Source organism: Mesoplodon densirostris, chromosome 1 (assembly GCF_025265405.1).
Source record: "Mesoplodon densirostris isolate mMesDen1 chromosome 1, mMesDen1 primary haplotype, whole genome shotgun sequence".
NCBI lineage: Eukaryota > Metazoa > Chordata > Mammalia > Artiodactyla > Ziphiidae > Mesoplodon > Mesoplodon densirostris.
The window spans coordinates 245323932-245343331 of NC_082661.1; positions in this window are offsets into that span (position 1 = coordinate 245323932).

Genomic DNA, 19400 nt, shown 5'->3' on the forward strand with positions numbered 1-19400 from the left:
GCTGTGCTGGTGGAAGGGAGTGAGGGGCCAAGGCTTTGTTGGTGGCCCGGTGTGAGTGGGGCTCTGCTGGCCTTTCTGCAGGAGTTGCCAGGCTGCCACCTGTAAAGAAGAGGATGTGTCACCCATACCTTCCGATGGAATTTCTCTCCGGACAGAGGTGAGGAAGGAAAAAAGCAGTGGGGACCGGGACAGGAGGGGTATCTCAGGCAGGGCAATAGAAAGCTTCCAGAAGAGCGCCCGGGGCCAGGACCATCCTGGCTGGCCTGCAGGCACCAAGTTGGCCTGCGTGCTGTCGCTGGTGTGGCTCCACGGCCCTTCCTCTAGGCTTTCAAGCCCTTGTACATATTCAGGTGTTTTACCTGGGAAGGGTGGGAACAGTTCAGCTGCAGCTGGCCTGGGGCTCAGCTCACGTTTACTCACAGCTGCCACAGCACGGTCCCCCAGCTTTGCAATGAGGACGCTCCTTGCATGGGGGGTGGGTTGCTGGCTGTATGGGAGGTGATTCCCCACCTCTGACCAATTTCAGAATTGTTTACTGCTGGAGCAAGTGCCCTGATAGTGTTTCCCTCTGTATAACTGGTGGGTTCAGGTTTTTTTTTCTCTTATGGTTCAAGTTAGATTTGATTCCTCTTTTATGTATTTATAGATATAAGCATGGAAAAAATTCATTCCTATAAATACATCTGTGTGAAGGGAAGAACTTTTTTCTGTTTTATTTTAAAATTTTATTTTTTAAAATTTTGAAATTTAATTTTATTTATTTTTTTATACAGCAGGTTATTATTAGTTATGTATTTTATGCATATATATGTATACAGGTCAATCCCAATCTCCCAACTCATCCCACCACCACCACCCCATGGCTTCCCACACTTGGTGTCCATACATTTGTTCTCTACCTCTGTGTCTCTATTTCTTCCCTGCAAACCAGTTCATCTGTACCATTTTTTAGGTTCCACATATATGCATTAATATACAATATTTGTTTTCCTCTTTCTGACTTACTTCATTCTGTATGACAGTCTCTAGATCCATCGATGTCTCTACAAATGACCCAGTTTCATTCCTTTTTATGGCTGAGTAATATTCCATTTTATATATGTACCACATCTTTATCCATTCATCTGTCTGTGGGCATTTAGCTTGCTTCCATTACCTGGCTATTGTAAATAGTGCTGCAATGATCATTGTGGTGAATGTGCCTTTTTGATTTATGGTTTTCTATGGGTATGTGCCCAGAAGTGGGATTGCTGGATCAGATGGTAATTCTATTTCTAGTTTTTTTAAGGAAACTCCATACTGTTCTCCATAGTGACTGTATCAATTTACATCCCCACCAATAGTGGAAGAGGGCTCCTTTTGTCCACACCCTCCCCAGAATTTGTTGTTTGTAGATTTTCTGATGATGCCGATTTTAACAGGTGTGGGGTGATACCTCATTGTAGTTTTGATTTGCATTTCTCTAATAATTAGTGCTGTTGAGCAGCTTTTCATGTGCGTCTTGGCCATCTCTGTGTCTTCTTTGAAGAAACGTCTCTTTAGATCTTCTGCCCATTTTTGTATTGGGTTGTTTGTTTTTTTAATAGTAAGCTGCATGAGCTGTTTATATATATATATTGGAGATTAAACCTTTGTCCATTGATTCATTTGCAACGATTTTCGCCCATTCTGAGGGATGCCTTTTTCCATTCCCGTTTTTTGAACAAAAAAGGAAAGAAAGAAAAAGAAGCAGAACACTAATGTGCGTAAAATATGCCTTTTGAAATGGTCGTTTTGAAATATGGACGTCCTTTGAATTTTTTGGTCGATATGTGACCCCAGGATTTGTTTTCAGGGCAGGTGTCATTTACAGGCCTGCAATGATTTTGAATATCAACTGACCATTAGCGCTGGGATTAAAGCTGCTGTTGCGTGAAACGGCCACAAGGTGGCAGCAGTTCTCCCTTACCAAATCTGGTTACTAGAGCAACAGAGCCTCAATGGAAGTCGTGTTCTAGATTGGAATTTAGAATGGAATGTGCCAGGAGAAAGCCCCTCAAGTTTGTCTCACTACTTCTTGTTCCTGTTTTTAATTTTTTTTTAATTTTCTATTACAGCAAGTTTGATTACAATGTTTGGCTTGTTGTAGGTGTAGAAGATGTGGTTCTTTTACACATATACAGATGTCTGTTCTTCCTGGGATCCTTTTCCCATGTACGTTAGGACAGAATGTTGAGTAGTCTTCTCTTGGTATTCCGTAGGTCTTTGGTGATTTTATATGTCACCTGTGTTTGATTATGTCTGTTAACCCCGATATCGTAATGAAACCAATCCTCACACCTTTCCATTGGTGAACCATAAGTTTGTTTAATGAATCTGTGATTGCCCTTCTCCGTGGAAATATCTGCCCTGGTATCCATTTTTAGGTAACACCTATAAGTGATATGATACGATATGTGTCTTTCACTTTCTGACTTACTCCAAGTCACGTGATTACCTCTAGACTCATCTACGGGGCTGCAAATGGCATTGTGTCCTTTTTTTCCTTGGCTTCTATTCTGCCTTAGCGAGGTCCATTTTCAACAATGTGATTCCCTGAGGGTTGTGGATTAGCTGACCTGGGCAGCCTTACCCTGCCGGCCGGCCCTCCCCAGGTGTGCCTGGTTGAGGTCAATATAAACAGCGCTCCAGGCAGCAATAGCCCCTGAAGTTGTGCCTGACTCCATATTCTCTGCCCCGTCAGCAGTCTCAGGGCTGTGCTGGTGGGAGGGAGTGAGGGGCCAAGGCTTTGTTGGTGGCCCGGTGTGAGTGGGGCTCTGCTGGCCTTTCTGCAGGAGTTGCCAGGCTGCCACCTGTAAAGAAGAGGATGTGTCACCCATACCTTCCGATGGAATTTCTCTCTGGACAGAGGTGAGGAAGGAAAAAAGCAGTGGGGGCCGGGACAGGAGGGGTATCTCAGGCAGGGCAATAGAAAGCTTCCAGAAGAGCGCCCGGGGCCAGGACCATCCTGGCTGGCCTGCAGGCACCAAGTTGGCCTGCGTGCTGTCGCTGGTGTGCCTCCACGGCCCTTCCTCTAGGCTTTCAAGCCCTTGTACATATTCAGGTGTTTTACCTGGGAAGGGTGGGAACAGTTCAGCTGCAGCTGGCCTGGGGCTCAGCTGACGTTTACTCACTGATGCCTCAGCACGGTCCCCCAGCTTTGCAATGAGGACGCTCCTTGCATGGGGGGTGGGTTGCTGGCTGTATGGGAGGTGATTCCCCACCTCTGACCAATTTCAGAATTGTTTACTGCTGGAGCAAGTGCCCTGATAGGGTTTCCCTCTGTATAACTGGTGGGTTCAGGGTTTTTATTTCTTTTATGGTTCAAGTTAGATTTGATTCCTCTTTTATGTATTTATAGATATAAGCATGGAAATAATTCATTCCTATAAATACATCTGTGTGAAGGGAAGAACTTTTTTCTGTTTTATTTTAAAATTTTATTTTTTAAAATTTTGAAATTTAATTTTATTTATTTGTTTATACAGCAGGTTATTATTAGTTATGTATTTTATGCATATACATGTATACAGGTCAATCCCAATCTCCCAACTCATCCCACCACCACCACCCCATGGCTTCCCACACTTGGTGTCCATACGTTTGTTCTCTACCTCTGTGTCTCTATTTCTTCCCTGCAAACCAGTTCATCTGTACCATTTTTAGGTTCCACATATATGCATTAATATACAATATTTGTTTTCCTCTTTCTGACTTACTTCATTCTGTATGACAGTCTCTAGATCCATCGATGTCTCTACAAATGACCCAGTTTCATTCCTTTTTATGGCTGAGTAATATTCCATTTTATATATGTACCACATCTTTATCCATTCATCTGTCTGTGGGCATTTAGCTTGCTTCCATTACCTGGCTATTGTAAATAGTGCTGCAATGATCATTGTGGTGAATGTGCCTTTTTGATTTATGGTTTTCTCTGGGTATGTGCCCAGAAGTGGGATTGCTGGATCAGATGGTAATTCTATTTCTAGTTTTTTTAAGGAAACTCCATACTGTTCTCCATAGTGACTGTATCAATTTACATCCTCACCAATAGTGGAAGAGGGCTCCTTTTGTCCACACCCTCCCCAGAATTTGTTGTTTGTAGATTTTCTGATGATGCCGATTTTAACAGGTGTGGGGTGATACCTCATTGTAGTTTTGATTTGCATTTCTCTAATAATTAGTGCTGTTGAGCAGCTTTTCATGTGCGTCTTGGCCATCTCTGTGTCTTCTTTGAAGAAACGTCTCTTTAGATCTTCTGCCCATTTTTGTATTGGGTTGTTTGTTTTTTTAATAGTAAGCTGCATGAGCTGTTTATATATATATATTGGAGATTAAACCTTTGTCCATTGATTCATTTGCAACGATTTTCGCCCATTCTGAGGGATGCCTTTTTCCATTCCCGTTTTTTGAACAAAAAAGGAAAGAAAGAAAAAGAAGCAGAACACTAATGTTCGTAAAATATGCCTTTTGAAATGGTCGTTTTGAAATATGGACGTCCTTTGAATTTTTTGGTCGATATGTGACCCCAGGATTTGTTTTCAGGGCAGGTGTCATTTACAGGCCTGCAATGATTTTGAATATCAACTGACCATTAGCGCTGGGATTAAAGCTGCTGTTGCGTGAAACGGCCACAAGGTGGCAGCAGTTCTCCCTTACCAAATCTGGTTACTAGAGCAACAGAGCCTCAATGGAAGTCGTGTTCTAGATTGGAATTTAGAATGGAATGTGCCAGGAGAAAGCCCCTCAAGTTTGTCTCACTACTTCTTGTTCCTGTTTTTATTTTATTTTTTTATTTTCTATTACAGCAAGTTTGATTACAATGTTTGGCTTCTTGTAGGTGTAGAAGATGTGGTTCTTTTACACATATACAGATGTCTGTTCTTCCTGGGATCCTTTTCCCATGTACGTTAGGACAGAATGTTGAGTAGTCTTCTCTTGGTATTCCGTAGGTCTTTGGTGATTTTATATGTCACCTGTGTTTGATTATGTCTGTTAACCCCGATACCGTAATGAAACCAATCCTCACACCTTTCCATTGGTGAACCATAAGTTTGTTTAATGAATCTGTGATTGCCCTTCTCCGTGGAAATATCTGCCCTGGTATCCATTTTTAGGTAACACCTATAAGTGATATGATACGATATGTGTCTTTCACTTTCTGACTTACTCCAAGTCACGTGATTACCTCTAGACTCATCTACGGGGCTGCAAATGGCATTGTGTCCTTTTTTTCCTTGGCTTCTATTCTGCCTTAGCGAGGTCCATTTTCAACAATGTGATTCCCTGAGGGTTGTGGATTAGCTGACCTGGGCAGCCTTACCCTGCCTGCCGGCCCTCCCCAGGTGTGCCTGGTTGAGGTCAAGATAAACAGCGCTCCAGGCAGCAATAGCCCCTGAAGTTGTGCCTGACTCCATATTCTCTGCCCCGTCAGCAGTCTCAGGGCTGTGCTGGTGGGAGGGAGTGAGGGGCCAAGGCTTTGTTGGTGGCCCGGTGTGAGTGGGGCTCTGCTGGCCTTTCTGCAGGAGTTGCCAGGCTGCCACCTGTAAAGAAGAGGATGTGTCACCCATACCTTCCGATGGAATTTCTCTCCGGACAGATGTGAGGAAGGAAAAAAGCAGTGGGGGCCGGGACAGGAGTGGTATCTCAGGCAGGGCAATAGAAAGCTTCCAGAAGAGCGCCCGGGGCCAGGACCATCCTGGCTGGCCTGCAGGCACCAAGTTGTCGCTGGTGTAGCTCCACGGCCCTTCCTCTAGGCTTTCAAGCCCTTGTACATATTCAGGTGTTTTACCTGGGAAGGGTGGGAACAGTTAAGCAGCAGCTGGCCTGGGGCTCAGCTCACGTTTACTCACAGATGCCTCAGCACGGTCCCCCAGCTTTGCAATGAGGACGCTCCTTGCATGGGGGGTGGGTTGCTGGCTGTATGGGAGGTGATTCCCCACCTCTGACCAATTTCAGAATTGTTTACTGCTGGAGCAAGTGCCCTGATAGGGTTTCCCTCTGTATAACTGGTGGCTTCAGGGTTTTTTTTTCTTTTATGGTTCAAGTTAGATTTGATTCCTCTTTTATGTATTTATAGATATAAGCATGGAAATAATTCATTCCTATAAATACATCTGTGTGAAGGGAAGAACTTTTTTCTGTTTTATTTTAAAATTTTATTTTTTAAAATTTTGAAATTTAATTTTATTTATTTGTTTATACAGCAGGTTATTATTAGTTATGTATTTTATGCATATACATGTATACAGGTCAATCCCAATCTCCCAACTCATCCCACCACCACCACCCCATGGCTTCCCACACTTGGTGTCCATACGTTTGTTCTCTACCTCTGTGTCTCTATTTCTTCCCTGCAAACCAGTTCATCTGTACCATTTTTAGGTTCCACATATATGCATTAATATACAATATTTGTTTTCCTCTTTCTGACTTACTTCATTCTGTATGACAGTCTCTAGATCCATCGATGTCTCTACAAATGACCCAGTTTCATTCCTTTTTATGGCTGAGTAATATTCCATTTTATATATGTACCACATCTTTATCCATTCATCTGTCTGTGGGCATTTAGCTTGCTTCCATTACCTGGCTATTGTAAATAGTGCTGCAATGATCATTGTGGTGAATGTGCCTTTTTGATTTATGGTTTTCTCTGGGTATGTGCCCAGAAGTGGGATTGCTGGATCAGATGGTAATTCTATTTCTAGTTTTTTTAAGGAAACTCCATACTGTTCTCCATAGTGACTGTATCAATTTACATCCCCACCAATAGTGGAAGAGGGCTCCTTTTGTCCACACCCTCCCCAGAATTTGTTGTTTGTAGATTTTCTGATGATGCCGATTTTAACAGGTGTGGGGTGATACCTCATTGTAGTTTTGATTTGCATTTCTCTAATAATTAGTGCTGTTGAGCAGCTTTTCATGTGCGTCTTGGCCATCTCTGTGTCTTCTTTGAAGAAACGTCTCTTTAGATCTTCTGCCCATTTTTGTATTGGGTTGTTTGTTTTTTTAATAGTAAGCTGCATGAGCTGTTTATATATATATATTGGAGATTAAACCTTTGTCCATTGATTCATTTGCAACGATTTTCGCCCATTCTGAGGGATGCCTTTTTCCATTCCCGTTTTTTGAACAAAAAAGGAAAGAAAGAAAAAGAAGCAGAACACTAATGTGCGTAAAATATGCCTTTTGAAATGGTCGTTTTGAAATATGGACGTCCTTTGAATTTTTTGGTCGATATGTGACCCCAGGATTTGTTTTCAGGGCAGGTGTCATTTACAGGCCTGCAATGATTTTGAATATCAACTGACCATTAGCGCTGGGATTAAAGCTGCTGTTGCGTGAAACGGCCACAAGGTGGCAGCAGTTCTCCCTTACCAAATCTGGTTACTAGAGCAACAGAGCCTCAATGGAAGTCGTGTTCTAGATTGGAATTTAGAATGGAATGTGCCAGGAGAAAGCCCCTCAAGTTTGTCTCACTACTTCTTGTTCCTGTTTTTATTTTATTTTTTTATTTTCTATTACAGCAAGTTTGATTACAATGTTTGGCTTCTTGTAGGTGTAGAAGATGTGGTTCTTTTACACATATACAGATGTCTGTTCTTCCTGGGATCCTTTTCCCATGTACGTTAGGACAGAATGTTGAGTAGTCTTCTCTTGGTATTCCGTAGGTCTTTGGTGATTTTATATGTCACCTGTGTTTGATTATGTCTGTTAACCCCGATACCGTAATGAAACCAATCCTCACACCTTTCCATTGGTGAACCATAAGTTTGTTTAATGAATCTGTGATTGCCCTTCTCCGTGGAAATATCTGCCCTGGTATCCATTTTTAGGTAACACCTATAAGTGATATGATACGATATGTGTCTTTCACTTTCTGACTTACTCCAAGTCACGTGATTACCTCTAGACTCATCTACGGGGCTGCAAATGGCATTGTGTCCTTTTTTTCCTTGGCTTCTATTCTGCCTTAGCGAGGTCCATTTTCAACAATGTGATTCCCTGAGGGTTGTGGATTAGCTGACCTGGGCAGCCTTACCCTGCCGGCCGGCCCTCCCCAGGTGTGCCTGGTTGAGGTCAAGATAAACAGCGCTCCAGGCAGCAATAGCCCCTGAAGTTGTGCCTGACTCCATATTCTCTGCCCCGTCAGCAGTCTCAGGGCTGTGCTGGTGGGAGGGAGTGAGGGGCCAAGGCTTTGTTGGTGGCCCGGTGTGAGTGGGGCTCTGCTGGCCTTTCTGCAGGAGTTGCCAGGCTGCCACCTGTAAAGAAGAGGATGTGTCACCCATACCTTCCGATGGAATTTCTCTCCGGACAGATGTGAGGAAGGAAAAAAGCAGTGGGGGCCGGGACAGGAGTGGTATCTCAGGCAGGGCAATAGAAAGCTTCCAGAAGAGCGCCCGGGGCCAGGACCATCCTGGCTGGCCTGCAGGCACCAAGTTGTCGCTGGTGTAGCTCCACGGCCCTTCCTCTAGGCTTTCAAGCCCTTGTACATATTCAGGTGTTTTACCTGGGAAGGGTGGGAACAGTTAAGCAGCAGCTGGCCTGGGGCTCAGCTCACGTTTACTCACAGATGCCTCAGCACGGTCCCCCAGCTTTGCAATGAGGACGCTCCTTGCATGGGGGGTGGGTTGCTGGCTGTATGGGAGGTGATTCCCCACCTCTGACCAATTTCAGAATTGTTTACTGCTGGAGCAAGTGCCCTGATAGGGTTTCCCTCTGTATAACTGGTGGCTTCAGGGTTTTTTTTTCTTTTATGGTTCAAGTTAGATTTGATTCCTCTTTTATGTATTTATAGATATAAGCATGGAAATAATTCATTCCTATAAATACATCTGTGTGAAGGGAAGAAATTTTTTCTGTTTTATTTTAAAATTTTATTTTTTAAAATTTTGAAATTTAATTTTATTTATTTGTTTATACAGCAGGTTATTATTAGTTATGTATTTTATGCATATACATGTATACAGGTCAATCCCAATCTCCCAACTCATCCCACCACCACCACCCCATGGCTTCCCACACTTGGTGTCCATACGTTTGTTCTCTACCTCTGTGTCTCTATTTCTTCCCTGCAAACCAGTTCATCTGTACCATTTTTAGGTTCCACATATATGCATTAATATACAATATTTGTTTTCCTCTTTCTGACTTACTTCATTCTGTATGACAGTCTCTAGATCCATCGATGTCTCTACAAATGACCCAGTTTCATTCCTTTTTATGGCTGAGTAATATTCCATTTTATATATGTACCACATCTTTATCCATTCATCTGTCTGTGGGCATTTAGCTTGCTTCCATTACCTGGCTATTGTAAATAGTGCTGCAATGATCATTGTGGTGAATGTGCCTTTTTGATTTATGGTTTTCTCTGGGTATGTGCCCAGAAGTGGGATTGCTGGATCAGATGGTAATTCTATTTCTAGTTTTTTTAAGGAAACTCCATACTGTTCTCCATAGTGACTGTATCAATTTACATCCCCACCAATAGTGGAAGAGGGCTCCTTTTGTCCACACCCTCCCCAGAATTTGTTGTTTGTAGATTTTCTGATGATGCCGATTTTAACAGGTGTGGGGTGATACCTCATTGTAGTTTTGATTTGCATTTCTCTAATAATTAGTGCTGTTGAGCAGCTTTTCATGTGCGTCTTGGCCATCTCTGTGTCTTCTTTGAAGAAACGTCTCTTTAGATCTTCTGCCCATTTTTGTATTGGGTTGTTTGTTTTTTTAATAGTAAGCTGCATGAGCTGTTTATATATATATATTGGAGATTAAACCTTTGTCCATTGATTCATTTGCAACGATTTTCGCCCATTCTGAGGGATGCCTTTTTCCATTCCCGTTTTTTGAACAAAAAAGGAAAGAAAGAAAAAGAAGCAGAACACTAATGTGCGTAAAATATGCCTTTTGAAATGGTCGTTTTGAAATATGGACGTCCTTTGAATTTTTTGGTCGATATGTGACCCCAGGATTTGTTTTCAGGGCAGGTGTCATTTACAGGCCTGCAATGATTTTGAATATCAACTGACCATTAGCGCTGGGATTAAAGCTGCTGTTGCGTGAAACGGCCACAAGGTGGCAGCAGTTCTCCCTTACCAAATCTGGTTACTAGAGCAACAGAGCCTCAATGGAAGTCGTGTTCTAGATTGGAATTTAGAATGGAATGTGCCAGGAGAAAGCCCCTCAAGTTTGTCTCACTACTTCTTGTTCCTGTTTTTATTTTATTTTTTTATTTTCTATTACAGCAAGTTTGATTACAATGTTTGGCTTGTTGTAGGTGTAGAAGATGTGGTTCTTTTACACATATACAGATGTCTGTTCTTCCTGGGATCCTTTTCCCATGTACGTTAGGACAGAATGTTGAGTAGTCTTCTCTTGGTATTCCGTAGGTCTTTGGTGATTTTATATGTCACCTGTGTTTGATTATGTCTGTTAACCCCGATATCGTAATGAAACCAATCCTCACACCTTTCCATTGGTGAACCATAAGTTTGTTTAATGAATCTGTGATTGCCCTTCTCCGTGGAAATATCTGCCTTGGTATCCATTTTTAGGTAACACCTATAAGTGATATGATACGATATGTGTCTTTCACTTTCTGACTTACTCCAAGTCACGTGATTACCTCTAGACTCATCTACGGGGCTGCAAATGGCATTGTGTCCTTTTTTTCCTTGGCTTCTATTCTGCCTTAGCGAGGTCCATTTTCAACAATGTGATTCCCTGAGGGTTGTGGATTAGCTGACCTGGGCAGCCTTACCCTGCCGGCCAGCCCTCCCCAGGTGTGCCTGGTTGAGGTCAATATAAACAGCGCTCCAGGCAGCAATAGCCCCTGAAGTTGTGCCTGACTCCATATTCTCTGCCCCGTCAGCAGTCTCAGGGCTGTGCTGGTGGGAGGGAGTGAGGGGCCAAGGCTTTGTTGGTGGCCCGGTGTGAGTGGGGCTCTGCTGGCCTTTCTGCAGGAGTTGCCAGGCTGCCACCTGTAAAGAAGAGGATGTGTCACCCATACCTTCCGATGGAATTTCTCTCCGGACAGAGGTGAGGAAGGAAAAAAGCAGTGGGGGCTGGGACAGGAGGGGTATCTCAGGCAGGGCAATAGAAAGCTTCCAGAAGAGCGCCCGGGGACAGGACCATCCTGGCTGGCCTGCAGGCACCAAGTTGGCCTGCGTGCTGTCGCTGGTATGGCTCCACGGCCCTTCCTCTAGGCTTTCAAGCCCTTGTACATATTCAGGTGTTTTACCTGGGAAGGGTGGGAACAGTTCAGCAGCAGCTGGCCTGGGGCTCAGCTCACGTTTACTCACTGATGCCTCAGCACGGTCCCCCAGCTTTGCAATGAGGACGCTCCTTGCATGGGGGGTGGGTTGCTGGCTGTATGGGAGGTGATTCCCCACCTCTGACCAATTTCAGAATTGTTTACTGCTGGAGCAAGTGCCCTGATAGGGTTTCCCTCTGTATAACTGGTGGCTTCAGGGTTTTTTTTTCTTTTATGGTTCAAGTTAGATTTGATTCCTCTTTTATGTATTTATAGATATAAGCATGGAAATAATTCATTCTTATAAATACATCTGTGTGAAGGGAAGAACTTTTTTCTGTTTTATTTTAAAATTTTATTTTTTAAAATTTTGAAATTTAATTTTATTTATTTGTTTATACAGCAGGTTATTATTAGTTATGTATTTTATGCATATACATGTATACAGGTCAATCCCAATCTCCCAACTCATCCCACCACCACCACCCCATGGCTTCCCACACTTGGTGTCCATACGTTTGTTCTCTACCTCTGTGTCTCTATTTCTTCCCTGCAAACCAGTTCATCTGTACCATTTTTAGGTTCCACATATATGCATTAATATACAATATTTGTTTTCCTCTTTCTGACTTACTTCATTCTGTATGACAGTCTCTAGATCCATCGATGTCTCTACAAATGACCCAGTTTCATTCCTTTTTATGGCTGAGTAATATTCCATTTTATATATGTACCACATCTTTATCCATTCATCTGTCTGTGGGCATTTAGCTTGCTTCCATTACCTGGCTATTGTAAATAGTGCTGCAATGATCATTGTGGTGAATGTGCCTTTTTGATTTATGGTTTTCTCTGGGTATGTGCCCAGAAGTGGGATTGCTGGATCAGATGGTAATTCTATTTCTAGTTTTTTTAAGGAAACTCCATACTGTTCTCCATAGTGACTGTATCAATTTACATCCCTACCAATAGTGGAAGAGGGCTCCTTTTGTCCACACCCTCCCCAGAATTTGTTGTTTGTAGATTTTCTGATGCCGATTTTAACAGCTGTGGGGTGATACCTCATTGTAGTTTTGATTTGCATTTCTCTAATAATTAGTGCTGTTGAGCAGCTTTTCATGTGCGTCTTGGCCATCTCTGTGTCTTCTTTGAAGAAACGTCTCTTTAGATCTTCTGCCCATTTTTGTATTGGGTTGTTTGTTTTTTTAATAGTAAGCTGCATGAGCTGTTTATATATATATATTGGAGATTAAACCTTTGTCCATTGATTCATTTGCAACGATTTTCGCCCATTCTGAGGGATGCCTTTTTCCATTCCCGTTTTTTGAACAAAAAAGGAAAGAAAGAAAAAGAAGCAGAACACTAATGTGCGTAAAATATGCCTTTTGAAATGGTCGTTTTGAAATATGGACGTCCTTTGAATTTTTTGGTCGATATGTGACCCCAGGATTTGTTTTCAGGGCAGGTGTCATTTACAGGCCTGCAATGATTTTGAATATCAACTGACCATTAGCGCTGGGATTAAAGCTGCTGTTGCGTGAAACGGCCACAAGGTGGCAGCAGTTCTCCCTTACCAAATCTGGTTACTAGAGCAACAGAGCCTCAATGGAAGTCGTGTTCTAGATTGGAATTTAGAATGGAATGTGCCAGGAGAAAGCCCCTCAAGTTTGTCTCACTACTTCTTGTTCCTGTTTTTATTTTATTTTTTTATTTTCTATTACAGCAAGTTTGATTACAATGTTTGGCTTCTTGTAGGTGTAGAAGATGTGGTTCTTTTACACATATACAGATGTCTGTTCTTCCTGGGATCCTTTTCCCATGTACGTTAGGACAGAATGTTGAGTAGTCTTCTCTTGGTATTCCGTAGGTCTTTGGTGATTTTATATGTCACCTGTGTTTGATTATGTCTGTTAACCCCGATATTGTAATGAAACCAATCCTCACACCTTTCCATTGGTGAACCATAAGTTTGTTTAATGAATCTGTGATTGCCCTTCTCCGTGGAAATATCTGCCCTGGTATCCATTTTTAGGTAACACCTATAAGTGATATGATACGATATGTGTCTTTCACTTTCTGACTTATTCCAAGTCACGTGATTACCTCTAGACTCATCTACGGGGCTGCAAATGGCATTGTGTCCTTTTTTTCCTTGGCTTCTATTCTGCCTTAGCGAGGTCCATTTTCAACAATGTGATTCCCTGAGGGTTGTGGATTAGCTGACCTGGGCAGCCTTACCCTGCCGGCCGGCCCTCCCCAGGTGTGCCTGGTTGAGGTCAATATAAACAGCGCTCCAGGCAGCAATAGCCCCTGAAGTTGTGCCTGACTCCATATTCTCTGCCCCGTCAGCAGTCTCAGGGCTGTGCTGGTGGGAGGGAGTGAGGGGCCAAGGCTTTGTTGGTGGCCCGGTGTGAGTGGGGCTCTGCTGGCCTTTCTGCAGGAGTTGCCAGGCTGCCACCTGTAAAGAAGAGGATGTGTCACCCATACCTTCCGATGGAATTTCTCTCCGGACAGAGGTGAGGAAGGAAAAAAGCAGTGGGGGCCGGGACAGGAGTGGTATCTCAGGCAGGGCAATAGAAAGCTTCCAGAAGAGCGCCCGGGGCCAGGACCATCCTGGCTGGCCTGCAGGCACCAAGTTGGCCTGCGTGCTGTCGCTGGTGTGGCTCCACGGCCCTTCCTCTAGGCTTTCAAGCCCTTGTACATATTCAGGTGTTTTACCTGGGAAGGGTGGGAACAGTTCAGCTGCAGCTGGCCTGGGGCTCAGCTGACGTTTACTCACTGATGCCTCAGCACGGTCCCCCAGCTTTGCAATGAGGACGCTCCTTGCATGGGGGGTGGGTTGCTGGCTGTATGGGAGGTGATTCCCCACCTCTGACCAATTTCAGAATTGTTTACTGCTGGAGCAAGTGCCCTGATAGGGTTTCCCTCTGTATAACTGGTGGCTTCAGGGTTTTTTTTTCTTTTATGGTTCAAGTTAGATTTGATTCCTCTTTTATGTATTTATAGATATAAGCATGGAAATAATTCATTCCTATAAATACATCTGTGTGAAGGGAAGAACTTTTTTCTGTTTTATTTTAAAATTTTATTTTTTTAAATTTTGAAATTTAATTTTATTTATTTGTTTATACAGCAGGTTATTATTAGTTATGTATTTTATGCATATACATGTATACAGGTCAATCCCAATCTCCCAACTCATCCCACCACCACCACCCCATGGCTTCCCACACTTGGTGTCCATACGTTTGTTCTCTACCTCTGTGTCTCTATTTCTTCCCTGCAAACCAGTTCATCTGTACCATTTTTAGGTTCCACATATATGCATTAATATACAATATTTGTTTTCCTCTTTCTGACTTACTTCATTCTGTATGACAGTCTCTAGATCCATCGATGTCTCTACAAATGACCCAGTTTCATTCCTTTTTATGGCTGAGTAATATTCCATTTTATATATGTACCACATCTTTATCCATTCATCTGTCTGTGGGCATTTAGCTTGCTTCCATTACCTGGCTATTGTAAATAGTGCTGCAATGATCATTGTGGTGAATGTGCCTTTTTGATTTATGGTTTTCTCTGGGTATGTGCCCAGAAGTGGGATTGCTGGATCAGATGGTAATTCTATTTCTAGTTTTTTTAAGGAAACTCCATACTGTTCTCCATAGTGACTGTATCAATTTACATCCCCACCAATAGTGGAAGAGGGCTCCTTTTGTCCACACCCTCCCCAGAATTTGTTGTTTGTAGATTTTCTGATGATGCCGATTTTAACAGGTGTGGGGTGATACCTCATTGTAGTTTTGATTTGCATTTCTCTAATAATTAGTGCTGTTGAGCAGCTTTTCATGTGCGTCTTGGCCATCTCTGTGTCTTCTTTGAAGAAACGTCTCTTTAGATCTTCTGCCCATTTTTGTATTGGGTTGTTTGTTTTTTTAATAGTAAGCTGCATGAGCTGTTTATATATATATATTGGAGATTAAACCTTTGTCCATTGATTCATTTGCAATGATTTTCGCCCATTCTGAGGGATGCCTTTTTCCATTCCCGTTTTTTGAACAAAAAAGGAAAGAAAGAAAAAGAAGCAGAACACTAATGTGCGTAAAATATGCCTTTTGAAATGGTCGTTTTGAAATATGGACGTCCTTTGAATTTTTTGGTCGATATGTGACCCCAGGATTTGTTTTCAGGGCAGGTGTCATTTACAGGCCTGCAATGATTTTGAATATCAACTGACCATTAGCGCTGGGATTAAAGCTGCTGTTGCGTGAAACGGCCACAAGGTGGCAGCAGTTCTCCCTTACCAAATCTGGTTACTAGAGCAACAGAGCCTCAATGGAAGTCGTGTTCTAGATTGGAATTTAGAATGGAATGTGCCAGGAGAAAGCCCCTCAAGTTTGTCTCACTACTTCTTGTTCCTGTTTTTAATTTTTTTTTAATTTTCTATTACAGCAAGTTTGATTACAATGTTTGGCTTGTTGTAGGTGTAGAAGATGTGGTTCTTTTACACATATACAGATGTCTGTTCTTCCTGGGATCCTTTTCCCATGTACGTTAGCACAGAATGTTGAGTAGTCTTCTCTTGGTATTCCGTAGGTCTTTGGTGATTTTATATGTCACCTGTGTTTGATTATGTCTGTTAACCCCGATATCGTAATGAAACCAATCCTCACACCTTTCCATTGGTGAACCATAAGTTTGTTTAATGAATCTGTGATTGCCCTTCTCCGTGGAAATATCTGCCCTGGTATCCATTTTTAGGTAACACCTATAAGTGATATGATACGATATGTGTCTTTCACTTTCTGACTTACTCCAAGTCACGTGATTACCTCTAGACTCATCTACGGGGCTGCAAATGGCATTGTGTCCTTTTTTTCCTTGGCTTCTATTCTGCCTTAGCGAGGTCCATTTTCAACAATGTGATTCCCTGAGGGTTGTGGATTAGCTGACCTGGGCAGCCTTACCCTGCCGGCCGGCCCTCCCCAGGTGTGCCTGGTTGAGGTCAATATAAACAGCGCTCCAGGCAGCAATAGCCCCTGAAGTTGTGCCTGACTCCATATTCTCTGCCCCGTCAGCAGTCTCAGGGCTGTGCTGGTGGGAGGGAGTGAGGGGCCAAGGCTTTGTTGGTGGCCCGGTGTGAGTGGGGCTCTGCTGGCCTTTCTGCAGGAGTTGCCAGGCTGCCACCTGTAAAGAAGAGGATGTGTCACCCATACCTTCCGATGGAATTTCTCTCCGGACAGAGGTGAGGAAGGAAAAAAGCAGTGGGGGCCGGGACAGGAGTGGTATCTCAGGCAGGGCAATAGAAAGCTTCCAGAAGAGCACCCGGGGCCAGGACCATCCTGGCTGGCCTGCAGGCACCAAGTTGGCCTGCGTGCTGTCGCTGGTGTGGCTCCACGGCCCTTCCTCTAGGCTTTCAAGCCCTTGTACATATTCAGGTGTTTTACCTGGGAAGCGTGGGAACAGTTCAGCAGCAGCTGGCCTGGGGCTCAGCTCACGTTTACTCACAGCTGCCTCAGCACGGTCCCCCAGCTTTGCAATGAGGACGCTCCTTGCATGGGGGGTGGGTTGCTGGCTGTATGGGAGGTGATTCCCCACCTCTGACCAATTTCAGAATTGTTTACTGCTGGAGCAAGTGCCCTGATAGGGTTTCCCTCTGTATAACTGGTGGCTTCAGGGTTTTTTTTTCTTTTATGGTTCAAGTTAGATTTGATTCCTCTTTTATGTATTTATAGATATAAGCATGGAAATAATTCATTCCTATAAATACATCTGTGTGAAGGGAAGAACTTTTTTCTGTTTTATTTTAAAATTTTATTTTTTAAAATTTTGAAATTTAATTTTATTTATTTTATTATACAGCAGGTTATTATTAGTTATGTATTTTATGCATATATATATATACAGGTCAATCCCAATCTCCCAACTCATCCCACCACCACAACCCCATGGCTTCCCACACTTGGTGTCCATACATTTGTTCTCTACCTCTGTGTCTCTATTTCTTCCCTGCAAACCAGTTCATCTGTACCATTTTTTAGGTTCCACATATATGCATTAATATACAATATTTGTTTTCCTCTTTCTGACTTACTTCATTCTGTATGACAGTCTCTAGATCCATCGATGTCTCTACAAATGACCCAGTTTCATTCCTTTTTATGGCTGAGTAATATTCCATTTTATATATGTACCACATCTTTATCCATTCATCTGTCTGTGGGCATTTAGCTTGCTTCCATTACCTGGCTATTGTAAATAGTGCTGCAATGATCATTGTGGTGAATGTGCCTTTTTGATTTATGGTTTTCTCTGGGTATGTGCCCAGAAGTGGGATTGCTGGATCAGATGGTAATTCTATTTCTAGATTTTTTAAGGAAACTCCATACTGTTCTCCATAGTGACTGTATCAATTTACATCCCCACCAATAGTGGAAGAGGGCTCCTTTTGTCCACACCCTCCCCAGAATTTGTTGTTTGTAGATTTTCTGATGATGCCGATTTTAACAGGTGTGGGGTGATACCTCATTGTAGTTTTGATTTGCATTTCTCTAATAATTAGTGCTGTTGAGCAGCTTTTCATGTGCGTCTTGGCCATCTCTGTGTCTTCTTTGAAGAAACGTCTCTTTAGATCTTCTGCCCATTTTTGTATTGGGTTGTTTGTTTTTTTAATAGTAAGCTGCATGAGCTGTTTATATATATATTGGAGATTAAACCTTTGTCCATTGATTCATTTGCAACGATTTTCGCCCATTCTGAGGGATGCCTTTTGCCATTCCCGTTTTTTGAACAAAAAAGGAAAGAAAGAAAAAGAAGCAGAACACTAATGTGCGTAAAATATGCCTTTTGAAATGGTCGTTTTGAAATATGGACGTCCTTTGAATTTTTTGGTCGATATGTGACCCCAGGATTTGTTTTCAGGGCAGGTGTCATTTACAGGCCTGCAATGATTTTGAATATCAACTGACCATTAGCACTGGGATTAAAGCTGCTGTTGCGTGAAACGGCCACAAGGTGGCAGCAGTTCTCCCTTACCAAATCTGGTTACTAGAGCAACAGAGCCTCAATGGAAGTCGTGTTCTAGATTGGAATTTAGAATGGAATGTGCCAGGAGAAAGCCCCTCAAGTTTGTCTCACTACTTCTTGTTCCTGTTTTTAATTTTTTTTTTATTTTCTATTACAGCAAGTTTGATTACAATGTTTGGCTTGTTGTAGGTGTAGAAGATGTGGTTCTTTTACACATATACAGATGTCTGTTCTTCCTGGGATCCTTTTCCCATGTACGTTAGCACAGAATGTTGAGTAGTCTTCTCTTGGTATTCCGTAGGTCTTTGGTGATTTTATATGTCACCTGTGTTTGATTATGTCTGTTAACCCCGATATCGTAATGAAACCAATCCTCACACCTTTCCATTGGTGAACCATAAGTTTGTTTAATGAATCTGTGATTGCCCTTCTCCGTGGAAATATCTGCCCTGGTATCCATTTTTAGGTAACACCTATAAGTGATATGATACGATATGTGTCTTTCACTTTCTGACTTACTCCAAGTCACGTGATTACCTCTAGACTCATCTACGGGGCTGCAAATGGCATTGTGTCCTTTTTTTCCTTGGCTTCTATTCTGCCTTAGCGAGGTCCATTTTCAACAATGTGATTCCCTGAGGGTTGTGGATTAGCTGACCTGGGCAGCCTTACCCTGCCGGCCGGCCCTCCCCAGGTGTGCCTGGTTGAGGTCAATATAAACAGCGCTCCAGGCAGCAATAGCCCCTGAAGTTGTGCCTGACTCCATATTCTCTGCCCCGTCAGCAGTCTCAGGGCTGTGCTGGTGGGAGGGAGTGAGGGGCCAAGGCTTTGTTGGTGGCCCGGTGTGAGTGGGGCTCTGCTGGCCTTTCTGCAGGAGTTGCCAGGCTGCCACCTGTAAAGAAGAGGATGTGTCACCCATACCTTCCGATGGAATTTCTCTCCGGACAGAGGTGAGGAAGGAAAAAAGCAGTGGGGGCCGGGACAGGAGTGGTATCTCAGGCAGGGCAATAGAAAGCTTCCAGAAGAGCGCCCGGGGCCAGGACCATCCTGGCTGGCCTGCAGGCACCAAGTTGGCCTGCGTGCTGTCGCTGGT